At 38.5% G+C, this 13,164-nt stretch overlaps 1 protein-coding gene across 1 annotated transcript in view; it reads left to right on the top strand.

The window, feature by feature from the left end:
* Window positions 1-13,164, top strand: part of PCDH15 (protocadherin related 15) — a 1,047,422-nt gene that overhangs the window by 334,879 nt on the left and 699,379 nt on the right. The window lies entirely within an intron of this gene.

The following is a 13,164-nucleotide window of genomic DNA, read 5'->3' as shown; positions in this document are numbered from 1 at the left end:
TCTATTAGGTAAAAGTAAAATGGAAATCTCTTGAGTCTTGGTTTCTATTGCAAGCTCTTCTAAATATGAGAATGTTCTGTAGCTCATTCTGTCTATTGATTCTGCAACAGACCTTCCACTGGGTTTAATTTGTACTTTTATTTTATCAGATTGATGTCTTTTTAAAAAAACAATGGCAAGTGGCTTATTGGAAAATGACTTTTCATTGCAATTCAACCTATATGTATCTTGAAAATTTCTATAGTATGCATAATACCTGTATTGGTGTATTTAATTTTTATTATTCTGTATTAGAAATATTTTTCTTTCTTAGAAGAATCTGTATAAACTTTTTAAATTCTTAAACATCTTTCACATCTTTTGCAATCAGCCAAAAAATGTCCACAATACTCCTGGCCTCTGTTTAAACAAATTTAAGTGTTTATTCTAAATTTTAGAAATGTTTTTAAAATTACACAGGTTTGATAGTTTATTTTTTAAAATTCAATACTTATTGACCTTGAAAACATGTGAAGTTAACGTATTACTACGATGCATTTAAATAAATTAGAAATAAGTTCTATATATGTCCTCAGAAAAGAAAAAATATGTTTATATATTATTACTATACCAGAAAATGTACATTTCACATGTAGAAGTATGGTTTATCCTTAACTGTTTTTCTGTGAACAAATATGCTTTCTAAATGTACTATACTAAGAAAAAAAAGTTTGCTTTTTAAAGAGACAAAAAGTTAATGTAATAGAAAACTAATCTATATTTTCTCATTGTCACCAGTTCATATAAGCTGAGCTGAACTAAAGCATTAATTTTACTAAATGGCTGTTTCAACATAATTCTACACAGAGCTTATTTTGCCAACTAGACAGTTATATCCACGGTAATATTTTACCTCTCCTTGTGCTGATTAGATGCCACTTTTTGAAGGAGCTTAGGAACTCTACAAAGATGTTGTCATAGCAGTGCTGCATGGTGGCATGTGGTGAAAGTTCAATATTTATATTTTAGAAGAATGTGACATGATGCAGTGGAGTAATGTTTTGCTCTTTAATTGGCATATTTTGTAGAACCTGCCAACTACTCAGAATGCTGCCAAAGTTTTTTGAGTGTCATCACAAGGAGTATAAATACCAATCTAGAGATTAAATGTTTTGCATTTTTCTTTCACATTAAATTTCTAAAAATATGGTAATCAAATGAAACTCTGCCAGATATTATAATGTAATGTGCAATCATACTTGCCTTAAAAGTCTAAAGGAAACAATGCGTTAAAGTGTTTTTATATTGTTCTTTAGACAAATCTGAGAAATTTCCCAAAAGGAAAGTTAATTCTGGTCCTGCTTTTAAACTCTTAGTTTTATTGTTTGTTTGTTTGTTTTAATGAAACTTTTTAACTGGCAGTAACAAAACATGTGGGTATCCTATTTTACTAGTGTAATAAGCACCTATTTTTTTTCTTTAAATTTTATTTTATTTTTAAACTTTACAATATTGTATTAGTTTTGCCAAATATCAAAATGAATCCACCACAGGTATACCTGTGTTCCCCATCCTGAACCCTCCACCCTCCTCCCTCCCCATACCCTCCCTCTGGGTCCCAGTGCACCAGCCCCAAGCATCCAGTATTGTGCATCAAACCTGGACTGGCGACTTGTTTCATACATGATATTATACAAGTTTCAATGCCATTCTCCCAAATCTCCCCACCCTCTCCCTCTCCCACAGAGTCCATAAGACTGATCTATACATCAGTGTCTCTTTTGCTGTATCGTACACAGGGTTATTGTTTCCATCTTTCTAAATTCCATATATATGCGTTAGTATACTGTATTGGTGTTTTTCTTTCTGGCTTACTTCACTCTGTATAATAGGTTCCAGTTTCATCCATCTCATTAGAACTGATTCAAATGTATTCTTTTTAATGGCTGAGTAATACTCCATTGTGTATATGTACCACAGCTTTCTTATCCATTCATCTGCTGTTGGGCATCTAGGTTGCTTCCATGTCCTGGCTATTATAAACAGTGCTGTGATGAACACTGGGGTACACGTGTCTCTTTCCCTTCTGGTTTCCTCAGTGTGTATGCCCAGCAGTGGGATTGCTGGATCATAAGGCAGTTCTATTTCCAGTTTTTTAAGGAATCTCCACACTGTTTTCCATAGTGGCTGTACTAGTTTGCATTCCCACCAACAGTGTAAGAGAGTTCCCTTTTCTCCACACCCTCTCCAGCATTTATTGCTTGTAGACTTTTGGATCCCAGCCATTCTGACTGGCATGAAATGGTACCTCATAGTGGTTTTGATTTTAAGCACCTATTTTTAAAGCTTCTGGGCCTCTTAAAAGTAATGCATAGCAAATCCTTTATTAAGCCAAACTAGTAAGTGTGTGTGTCAATTTGTTTTTGGCTTACTTTATTGATGTCTACTGCTAAACAATCTCCATTGTTAAACACATTCTCGAGTATACCTTTTAAACAATTCAGGCCTTTTAAAATATATACTTAATTTTCTTATATAAGTCACTGCTGCTGCTGCTTCGCTTTAGTCATGTCCTACTTTGTGCGACCCCATAGACGGCAGCCCACCAGGCTCCCCCGTCCCTGGGATTCCCCAGGCAAGAGCACTGGAGTGGGTTGCTGTTTCCTTCTCCAATGCATGAAAGCGAAAGGTGAAAGTGAAGTCACTCAGTCCTGTCCGACTCTTAGTGACCCCATGGACTGCAGCCTACCAGGCTCCTCCATCCATGGGATTTTCCAGGCAGGAGTACTGGAGTGGGTTGCCACTGCTTTCTTCAATATAAGTCACTAAGATACATTTAAAGAATATCCATTATTTGTTACATGCATCTGCATATTTCAAAATTTTTATACTCTGTGGAATGGAAATATTTCTTCTTTTATGAATATGTATGCTAAATTTGTTTGCACATGTGTATGTTTGAAATAATTAAAAATTTAATAGAGATTCATAAACCTCTTTCTCACCCTGGGACCTGTTAGATTATTCCCTTCCTTGGTCCTTGTCCTCAGCTGTATATTGATAACAGATTCATCATATCACTCTCAATCTGAAAAGTTTATTTTCATCACAGCTACCAGAAAATCAAGCTTATGTAATAAGGACCCAAAGTCAGCCCATTAAGAAAATCACATTGGCCCCTGATCACCCCCAGAAACCTCTAGAACTAGTATATAGGATGTATTTAGGAGTAATTGCATTTAGAGGGGAGAATGTACAGTGAGAAACAGACTTAGAATATATTATTTGAAAATATCTAAACTTTTTTTTTTTCCAGAAAAGCTTATATATACAGAAAAACCTGCACATGTACATGTACAGCAGTTTAATGCATAATTGCCCAAACTTAGAAGCAAGCATGATGTCCTAGCAAGTAAACTATGGTGCATCCAGACAAATTCAGACTAAAATGAAATGAGCTATCAAGCCATGAAAAGACATGGAAGAGATTTAAGTCCATATTACTAACTGAAAGAAGCCAATCCAAAAAAAAAAAAAAAAAGCGGAGATTGTATGATTTCAACTATGGCATTTTGGAAAAGGTTAAAAAAAATGAGGAAAATAAAAGATTAGTACTTTCTAAGAGTAAGTAGGAGAAAGATAGGCAGAGCAAAGAGGAATTTTAAGGCAGTGAAAACACTGCATTATATTTTAATGCTGGATATATGTCATATATTTGTCCAGGAGAAGGCAATGGCACCCCACTCCAGGACTGTTGCCTGGAAAATCCCATGGATGGAGGAGCCTGGTAGGCTGCAGTCCATGGGGTTGCTAGGAGTCGGACACGACTGAGCGACTTCACTTTCACTTTTCACTTTCATGCACTGGAGAAGGAAATGGCAACCCACTGCAGTGTTCTTGCCTGGAGAATTCCAGGGATGGGGGAGCCTGGTGGGCTGCCGTCTCTGTGGTCACACAGAGTTGGACACGACTGAAGTACTTAGCATAGCATATTTGTCCAAACCAATAGAACGCACAACACTAAATGGAAATCAGAGGTAAACTGTGGACTTTGGGTGATTATGATGTGCTACTGTAGGTTCATCCTTGGTTTAAAAAAATTGTACCATTCTAGTGAGTCATGTCGATAAAGCAGAATGCTTCACATGTGCAGGGTAAAGGGTGTATGGAAAAACACTCTCTCTCTGTACTTTCCATTGTGAACTTAAAACACTGCTCTAAAAAAGAAACTGTTAGAAAATATTTCTAGAAGTACATTCTTAGGTTCACTGGACTTTGAGTTGCCTAATGGCATTGAGTCCTTACTGGAAGGAGCAAGGCCAGGAACAGTTACACTAGAACAATTTAAACTTGCCTCTGGGTGCCAGCCAAGTCAGGGTCTTAGCTGCTTTACAACAACAATGGAATGACATTCAAACAGACTTTGGAACAACTGGCTCAGGCTAACTGGATAAATATACATAAGCACTGCTGAGTCAAGGGGATAAGAAAACAATTTGAAGCCATGGTTTGAATGTAACACTATGACTGTACAAAAGTAGACAGGTTCAGAAGCAAAAGAATATCACTAGGTAGATGAGAGATTTAGGAGGCAAATCCAGAAGTGTCCTATGGATTTGCAGTTAAGATATTGTCCACTCACAGCTAATTTGGGAAATGAAAGATAATGGAGTGTCTTCACATTATGAAAGGAGCCATCAACAGAGGATGCCACAGCTGATTTAATGAGAGTGTTTCCTGGTCCTTGTCAGGGTACATTTCAGAACCAAGTATGAGCTGGGTTGAGTATTACAGACCCTCCTGTGCTTCTAGGGAGGTAGGGGAGATTATAGAAAGGAACACTGAATTCAGTTGCTCACTCCTTCTGTGGAGATTCTCTGGCCCAAGCATGTAGCTTGGGGAGGGAAAGGAGATAGGTTCTTCATTAGAAACAATTGTGTCATCATTCAGGGCTTCCCTGGTGGCTCAGATGTTAAAGAGTCTGCCTGCAATGTGGGAGACCCGAGTTTGATTCCTGGGTCGGGAAGATCCCCTGAAGAAGGAAATGGCAATCCACTCCAGCACTCTTGCCTGGAAGATCCCATGGATGGAGGAGCCTGGTAGGCTACAGTCCATGGGGTCATAAAGAGTCAGACACGACTGAGTGACTTCACTATTTTATTGAGGGGCATTTGCAAATTGTTCGGTTGTCATCCTTTTATTTCCATGGTCAAAAATCACTAAGCTTGGAAGAACAGAAGATTAAATGTTTATGCTGATGTTCTTTTTTCCTTATAGTTACCAATTTCATATCTTAGAGTTATAGCAAAGGAGTTTACTAAACTCTGTCTAACATACCTCCAAAGGGTTGCAAATAGAGTTTCACATATTCCTAGTAAAATAGATCTTGGCACTCATGGAAAGATAAGTCTTAAAGAACCAATGTTTGTTTATGAATGTTCCCAATGTTTAAACAAAGTGTGATGTCATTTATATGTGTGTGTGTGTGTGTGTGTGTGTGTGTGTGTGTGTGTTCAGAACCCTCTCTTTTTGCCGATGTTATCTTCACTCTTCTCTCTTATTCTCTAAAGAGAGCAAGGTCTAAACTGGCAGAAAAAATTTGCAACAACAGCTAAAGTGGCAGAATACTAAACTGTATGAAGTAACTCAGAGTAGAAAATGATGAGAACCCCAGATGAGAGATGGCACAAGATGTTGGGAAGAGAGGAAACTGAGAACCAAGATAGCAAGTTATCAGGCAGTCTGGATGACAGTGTTCAATTGGGATAAAGTGAAAGAGGTTGAAGATGCCACCAAGAGGTTAAAGGTGCTAGAAATTATATAGTAAGTGAAAAAATGTTTCAATATAGTTGCCACAGACAGAATCCTTGGCTCATATAAATGTTTTGGAGAATTGTTAGTAAAGATTGAAATACTTATCTGGGTCTGTCCTTAGTTCATGTTTCTTTCAATGTATTAGACAAGGATACAGCTTAAGATGTTTCTGGATTTAATTTCCTCTCTGCTCTATAACTATTTTAGTTATTTCAAATATGAAATATAACAAAGTATTGCCAACATAATTTATATATTAAAACCTGAAGTATAGGATACATTCTTAGATATTAAGCTTTTGAAAAATTGTATAGCATTTTACTCATGAAAATAAAAGGGAGAGAGGGATTTAGTACATATGTCCTATGGGAGTGATTGTTCTAAGGGTTTGGTTTTAAACAGTTAGCTTGTAAAGGCACCTTTCAGTTCACTTCAGTCACTCAGTCGTGTCCGACTCTTTGTGACCCCATGAATTGCAGCATGGCAGGCCTCCCTGTCCACTGCCTACTCTCAGGGTTCACTCAAACTCACGTCCATCGAGTCGGTGATGCCATCCAGCCATCTCATCCTCTGTTGTCCCCTTAAACTCCTGCCCCCAATCCCTCCCAGCATCAGAGTCTTTTCCAATGAGTTAATTCTTTGCATGAGGTGGCCAATGTACTGGAGTTTCAGCTTTAGCATCAGTCCTTCCAAAGAACACCCAGGACTGATCTCCTTTAGGATGGACTGGGTGGATCTCCTTTCAGTCCAAGGGACTCTCAAGAGTCTTCTCCAACACCACAGTTCAAAAGCATCAATTCTTTAGCGTTCAGCTTTCTTCACACATGTATGGATGTGTGAGTCCAATTCTCACATCCATACATGACCACTGGAAAAACAATAGCCTTGACTAGACGGACTTTTGTTGGTAAAGTAAAGTCTCTGCCTTTGAATATGCTATCTAGGTTGGTCATAACTTTCCTTCCAAGGAGTAAGCGTCTTTTAATTTCATGGCTGCAGTCACCATCTGCAGTGATTTTGGAGCCCCCACAAAATAAAGTCTGATACTGTTTCCACTGTTTCCCCGTCTATTTTCCATGAAGTGATGGGACCAGATGCCATGATCTTCGTTTTCTGAATGTTAAGCTTTAAGCCAACTTTTTCACTCTCCTCTTTCACTTTTATCAAGAGCCTTTTTAGTTCCTCTTCACTTTCTGCCATAAGGGTGGTGTCATCTGCATATCTGAGGTTATTGATATTTCTCCTGGCAATCTGGATTCCAGCTTGTGCCTCTTCCAGCCTGCTGGAGTCCAACTCCAGCAACCAGGGATTCAACCTGAAGAGATGGATGGTGTCAGCCAATGCGACAGCCTCTCAGTTTTCTATGAACTGCCTGTTTATTCCAAGTTTAAGATTCTCTTTTATACTTTTACAAAGACATTAGGCCAGAGGTTTGACATTTTCAGTTCCCCATCTCCCAGATTTATTATCTTCATAAATCATTGTTGCTCTTCAAACAGAGTTCCTGCTTCAGTGATTCTCTTGGAATCAGCCTTATCATCTATTATCTACCTCCTCTAATGTGCCCTATAGTTAACTTGTGATTACATTGTAACTCACGCTACATTCCTCAGTTTACTGCTTATCTTCCTAAATCCTGTTTGCCCCTAACATCTTGAGCTCACTATCTCTCTCTTTTTTTTTTTTTAACTTTACAATATTGTATTGGTTTTGCCATATATCAACATGAATCCGCCACAAGTATCCACATGTTCCCCATCCTGAACCCTCCTCCCTCCCTCCATACCATCCCTCTGAGTCGTCCCAGTGCACCAGCCTCAAGCAACCAATATTGTTCATCGAACCTGGACTGGCGACTCGTTTCATATAAAAAGGCTTCTAGCTATAGTGTCTCTTAAAATTCCTAACTTCTATAAGCTATAGTAAAATATGCTAACTTTACAACGTTCCTTAAATCTTTAACTTCTAACTATTTTAATTATTCCTAAGCCCTAAATTCAGTAAACTCCTTTGCCATAAACATTTTCCTCACAAATAAGCTTCAGATAGCAATCCCTCCCATGGCCTCAAGTTATAGCCAATGTGCTCATCCTGGAACACTCTTTTGTAAAAGTCCTTGAACAAATGTCAATGATTAACTTTATGAATTATTTTCTGAGCAATGCTGCAGAAGGCTTTGTGCCTTCTCATGCTCCTCTCAAGAACAATAAGCACCTTAATATTCATTTTCAGTCAACTCAGCCAAGGAGAGGAAAAGACAAGTCAGAATTACAAGGCCTAACTCCTTCATCCCGGGATCCATGCCTGCAGAATGAAAAGAGGGGGCTGGGGACCGTGCCTCCATTTTGTCAGTAATGCCTAACATGGCTCCCGACATCTCCCCCTTTTTTATTTTTTAGAGCATAGGTATGAAACTCAGTAGATAGAGCAGAGACACTTTGGCTGAGTGTCCTGAAAAGGCACGGGGCTATTACACAAATCAGAACTAACAGGCATAAGCACATGGCCGCATTAATCATTATTATAGAAAAGGACCCATGGGAAAGATACCCCTCCAGATTTTCAAAGAGGGAATTAGAAAGCCATTGAGAGGAAAAGTCAGACTCTGCCTGCTTCATATTCTGAATATCCTGATGTAACTTAGAAATATCAATACTAAAATCTGAATGATTCCAGACGCCTAAAATATGATTTCTGATGTGTTCCCATGAGTGCACGGACTCATTCACTTGTAGAAGAGTAACGCACATCCATTTAAATTCAGCATGGCACCTTAAAGACAATTTAATTTTTAAATTTGTAATTTCTTGCCCCATAAGCAGAACTGCTTCTTCTAAAGCATTGACCTTATTTTCTGTTTTCTTATCTATAATTTCCTGCATAGTAAGAGCTATGGAGTCATTTTTGGACATCTGATCAACAAACTAGGCTGTATGCACTTCTTTTCATAGGGCAACAGCAGAAACCATAACTGATGCAATTATGACAATCAAGGCAGTTATTCCCACAATCAGAGCTGCAATGAATCTCTTAGGTCGAGAAATTAAGCCAGTAAGTTCATATAAAACTTTCAATGCATAATCGTCAAACGCTTGTCCCTCTAATTTTACAGGAACCATCAAATATGGTGGTTGCTTTAAAATCATCACAGCCTTACAATTGTTATAATCATTCCCATCAACACAATTTGATATAAAGCAATTCACACATATAACATTGTAAACAGTTTCTCCTTCAGAAACTTCCAAATCACTCTGATTTCTGTCCAACAAAAAGGCATAGGGAGAATGTACACAGGCCCATACAATATATCTTTGTTCATTTAAAGGTCTATGTAAAGTCACAGGTGCCATAGCAGCCAATGCTTTCCATAACTCAGACTGCATGGGGCCCGTCCCATCGAAACTCTCTAAAGGAGGAACCCATCCATTAGCATGCCACCTAGTAATTACTAAAGGCATAGGGAGAAATGAATTATTCCATGTAGACCTATAAGGTTCTACATAAATCAAGCCCCATCGTTGATTCGAAAATTAGGGGCAGCCCCATTCAGTCAGAAAATGTCTGGTGGCAGCAATGGGAATAGATAACTTTATGGCGTACATGCATGCTTTCCAACAAGGAAAGGCAGAAATTCTGCTTATGCTTTCCCAGGCCTGTAGTCCTTGTTAATCAGAGTCCGAAGTGGGGAGTGCACAGCTCGGATAGTCCTTTAAATAGGGGCCTGCCTTTTTTAAGGCATCAAACAGTCTTTCTTGTGCCCCCAGAATCAGCAGCTGTAAAGACCAAAAGTTTCTCTTGCCATCACTTCTCGGAAAATCAGTAAGCATGCCTTTCAAGGAAATGCTAATGCTTCCATTCAAAACTGGAGCTGCTTCTTGTAAAGAGGAAGGTCAGTTCAGTTCAGTCACTCAATCGTGTCCGACTCTTTGCGACCCCATGAATCGCAGCACGCCAGGCCTCCCTGTCCATCACCAACTCCTGGAGTTCACTCAGACTCATGTCCATCGAGTCAGTGATGCCATACAGCCATCTCATCCTCTGTCGTCCCCTTCTCCTCCTGCCCCCAATCCCTCCCAGCATCAGAGTCTTTTCCAATGAGTCAACTCTTTGCATGAGGTGGCCAAAGTACTGGAGTTTCAGCTTTAGCATCATTCCTTCCAAAAAATTCCCAGGGCTGATCTCCTTCAGAATGGACTGGTTGGATCTCCTTGCAGTCCAAGGGACTCTCAAGAGTCTTCTCCAACACCACAGTTCAAAAGCATCAATTCTTCAGTGCTCAGCTTTCTTCACAGTCCAACTCTCACATCCATACATGACCACTAGAAAAACCATAGCCTTGACTAGAAGGACCTTTGTTGGCAAAGTAATGTCTCTGCTTTTCAATATGCTGTCTAGGTTGGTCATAACTTTCCTTCCAAGGAGTAAGCGTCTTTTAATTTCAAGGCTGCCATCACCATCTTCAGTGATTTTGGAGCCCAGAAAAATAAAGTCTGACACTGTTTCCACTGTTTTCCCATCTATTTCCCATGAAGTGATGGGACCAGATGCCATGATCTTCATTTTCTGAATGTTGAGTTTTAAGCCAACCTTTTCATTCTCCTCTTTCACCTTCATCAAGAGGCTTTGAGTTCCTCTTCACTTTCTGCCATAAGGGTGGTGTCATCTGCATATCTGAGGTTATTGCTATTTCTCCCAGCAATCTTGATTCCAGCTTGTGCTTCTTCCAGTCCAACGTTTCTCATGATGTACTCTGCATAGAAGTTAAATAAACAGGGTGACAATATACAGCCTTGATGAACTCATTTTCCTATTTGGAACCAGTCTGTCTTTCCATGTCCAGTTCTAACTGTTGCTTCCTGACCTGCATACAATTTCTCAAGAGGCAGGTCAGGTGGGCTGGTATTCCCATCTCTTCAGAATTTTCCACAGTTTATTGTGATCCACACAGTCAAAGGCTTTGGCATAGTCAATAAAGCAGAAATAGATGTTTTTCTGGAACTCTCCTGCTTTTTCAATGATCCAGCGGATGTTGGCAATTTGGTCTCTGGTTCCTCTGCCATTTCTAAAACCAGCTTGAACATCAGGAAGTTCATGGTTCATGTACTGCTGAAGCCTGACTTGGAGAATTTTGAGCATTACTTTACTAGCGTGTGAGATGAGTGCAACTGTGAGGTAGTTTGAGCATTCTTTGGCATTGCCTTTCTTTGGGATTGGAATGAAAACTGAGCTTTTCCAGTCCTGTGGCCACTGCTGAGTTTTCCAAACTTGCTGGCATATTGAGTGCAGCACTTTCACAGCACCATCCTCCAGGATTTGAAATAGCTCAGCTGGAATTCCATCACCTCCACTAGCTTTGTTCATAGTGATGCTTTCTAAGGCCCACTTGACTTCACATTTCAGGATGTCTGGCTCTAGGTGAGTGATCACACCATTGTGATTATCTGGGTCGTGAAGATCTTTTTTGTACAATTCTTCTGTGTATTCTTGCCACCTCTTCTTCATATCTTCTGCTTCTGTTAGGTCCATACCATTTCTGTCCTTTATCAAGCCCATCTTTGCATGAAATATTCCCTTGGTATCTCTAATTTTCTTGAAGAGATCTCTAGTCCTTCCCATTCTGTTGTTTTCCTCTATTTCTTTGCATGGATCACTAAGGAAGGCTTTCTTATCTCCCCTTGTTATTCTTTGGGACTCTGCATTCACATGCTTATATCTTTCCTTTTCTCCTTTGCTTTTCACTTCTTTTTCACAGCTATTTGTAAGGCCTCCCCAGGCAGCCATTTTCCTTTTTTGCATTTCTTTTCCATGGGGATGGTTTTGATTCCTATCTCCTGTACGATGTCAGGAACTTCCATCCATTGTTCATCAGGCACTCTGTCTGTCAGATCTAACCCCCTTTACCCTGCTTCTATTCTGTGTTGTTGCCTTATAGCTACAGTAAACAGCATTAGCCTCCTTGATAGTTTTCACCAACAAATCCTAGAATTCTATTGAAGTACGGAAAAGTTAAAAATAACTACGTGTTCTGCTTCATAAATCTTTATGAAACATAGCAACTCTAACAATAAAAATTATATATATTATATGAAGGTAAATTAATAGATGACTGTAAAAACTTTTGAAGTATCAAGTCTAATATTGTATATGGAGTTAAACAGGATCATCAGTGTTGACGTCAAGCAAATGATCTTTAGCACAACATGACAGTTTTGTTTTTCTGAAGAAATAGAGAAAAATATTTTCCTATTGTTCTGTAATCCTGTAGCATCCAAACTTGATCCTTAACTGCCAAAATATTAAATCTTTTTATAAGATATTAATGTTCTTCTGGCTAGATTGCTGTGGATGTTGTATAGTCAAAATCATGATTACAAACTTTGTTATTCTATTATTTATTTCTCCCAGTCATCATCAAGTCATTTTGAGTTCTTTCTAGTGAAATTAATACACAAGGATGAGGAAATGTATTTTTTGTAAATTATGAAAGAGTTAAATGAAACTATCCTAAACACATTTGTAACTATTAGACAAGAATGATGTAAAAAATTATGTCCAATTCCTCACTTATTTTAATCCTCTTGTTATAGTGACTAAGACAGTTGTTCTAGTAGAAAACAATTTGGCTCTGCTCATTACTGCTGAAGCTACACATCCAACAATGCATTCCTCTTTTGTTCATTTGCGCTGAAGTATTATTTTCTAAGAGGTCAGCAGCTGCAGACTTCTGAATATATAACTGTGAAATAAATTGAAAACTTTCTAAGCATTAAGGAAATAGATAACTTGAGATAAGTAACAACCTAACACACATTAGCATTTACTCATTTTTCTTTAGTGATATGTATTTTCCCATTTGTTGACTCTATAGCACCCAATATGCAATGCTGTTGCTGCACCTAGTGAAATGATACTAAGACAAGGGACACGGGAAGTACACAGAACAGACAGAAGTCAAGAAGGCTGGCAGGCTAGGGTGTTTTATACAAGGAGAACAATTCCAGTCAAGTCAGTGACCCTCATTTATGTTTAAGTTTCAGAATGCTAATGTTAATGGTCATGAAAAGATTAAGTTATGTGAGGTAACCCTTGGTTTCTAAGGTAAACATTTTAGAAAAAAAACATTCTAATATTTTGCATTTTCTTTGAATCCTTTATTTTGATCTCATGTCTAACAGAAATAAATTTGAATTATATAGAATTAAATTACATCACCCATACACCGTCCCAAATGATGCTGTTATAATGGACCACTTTTGTATAGAGAGAATATCTAAATCCTAAGTCACTAGGGCAAACAATTGAAGCTAGTGTTGATTTCATTTGCTTAGACTGTTGGAAGATGGGCCATGGGTCTTGCTGGCAACAAGA

Source organism: Bos mutus, chromosome 26 (assembly GCF_027580195.1).
Source record: "Bos mutus isolate GX-2022 chromosome 26, NWIPB_WYAK_1.1, whole genome shotgun sequence".
In the NCBI taxonomy this organism is placed as follows: domain Eukaryota; kingdom Metazoa; phylum Chordata; class Mammalia; order Artiodactyla; family Bovidae; genus Bos; species Bos mutus.
The sequence above is the reverse complement of the archived record's forward strand: the minus strand, read 5'-3'. Positions and strand labels throughout refer to the sequence as shown.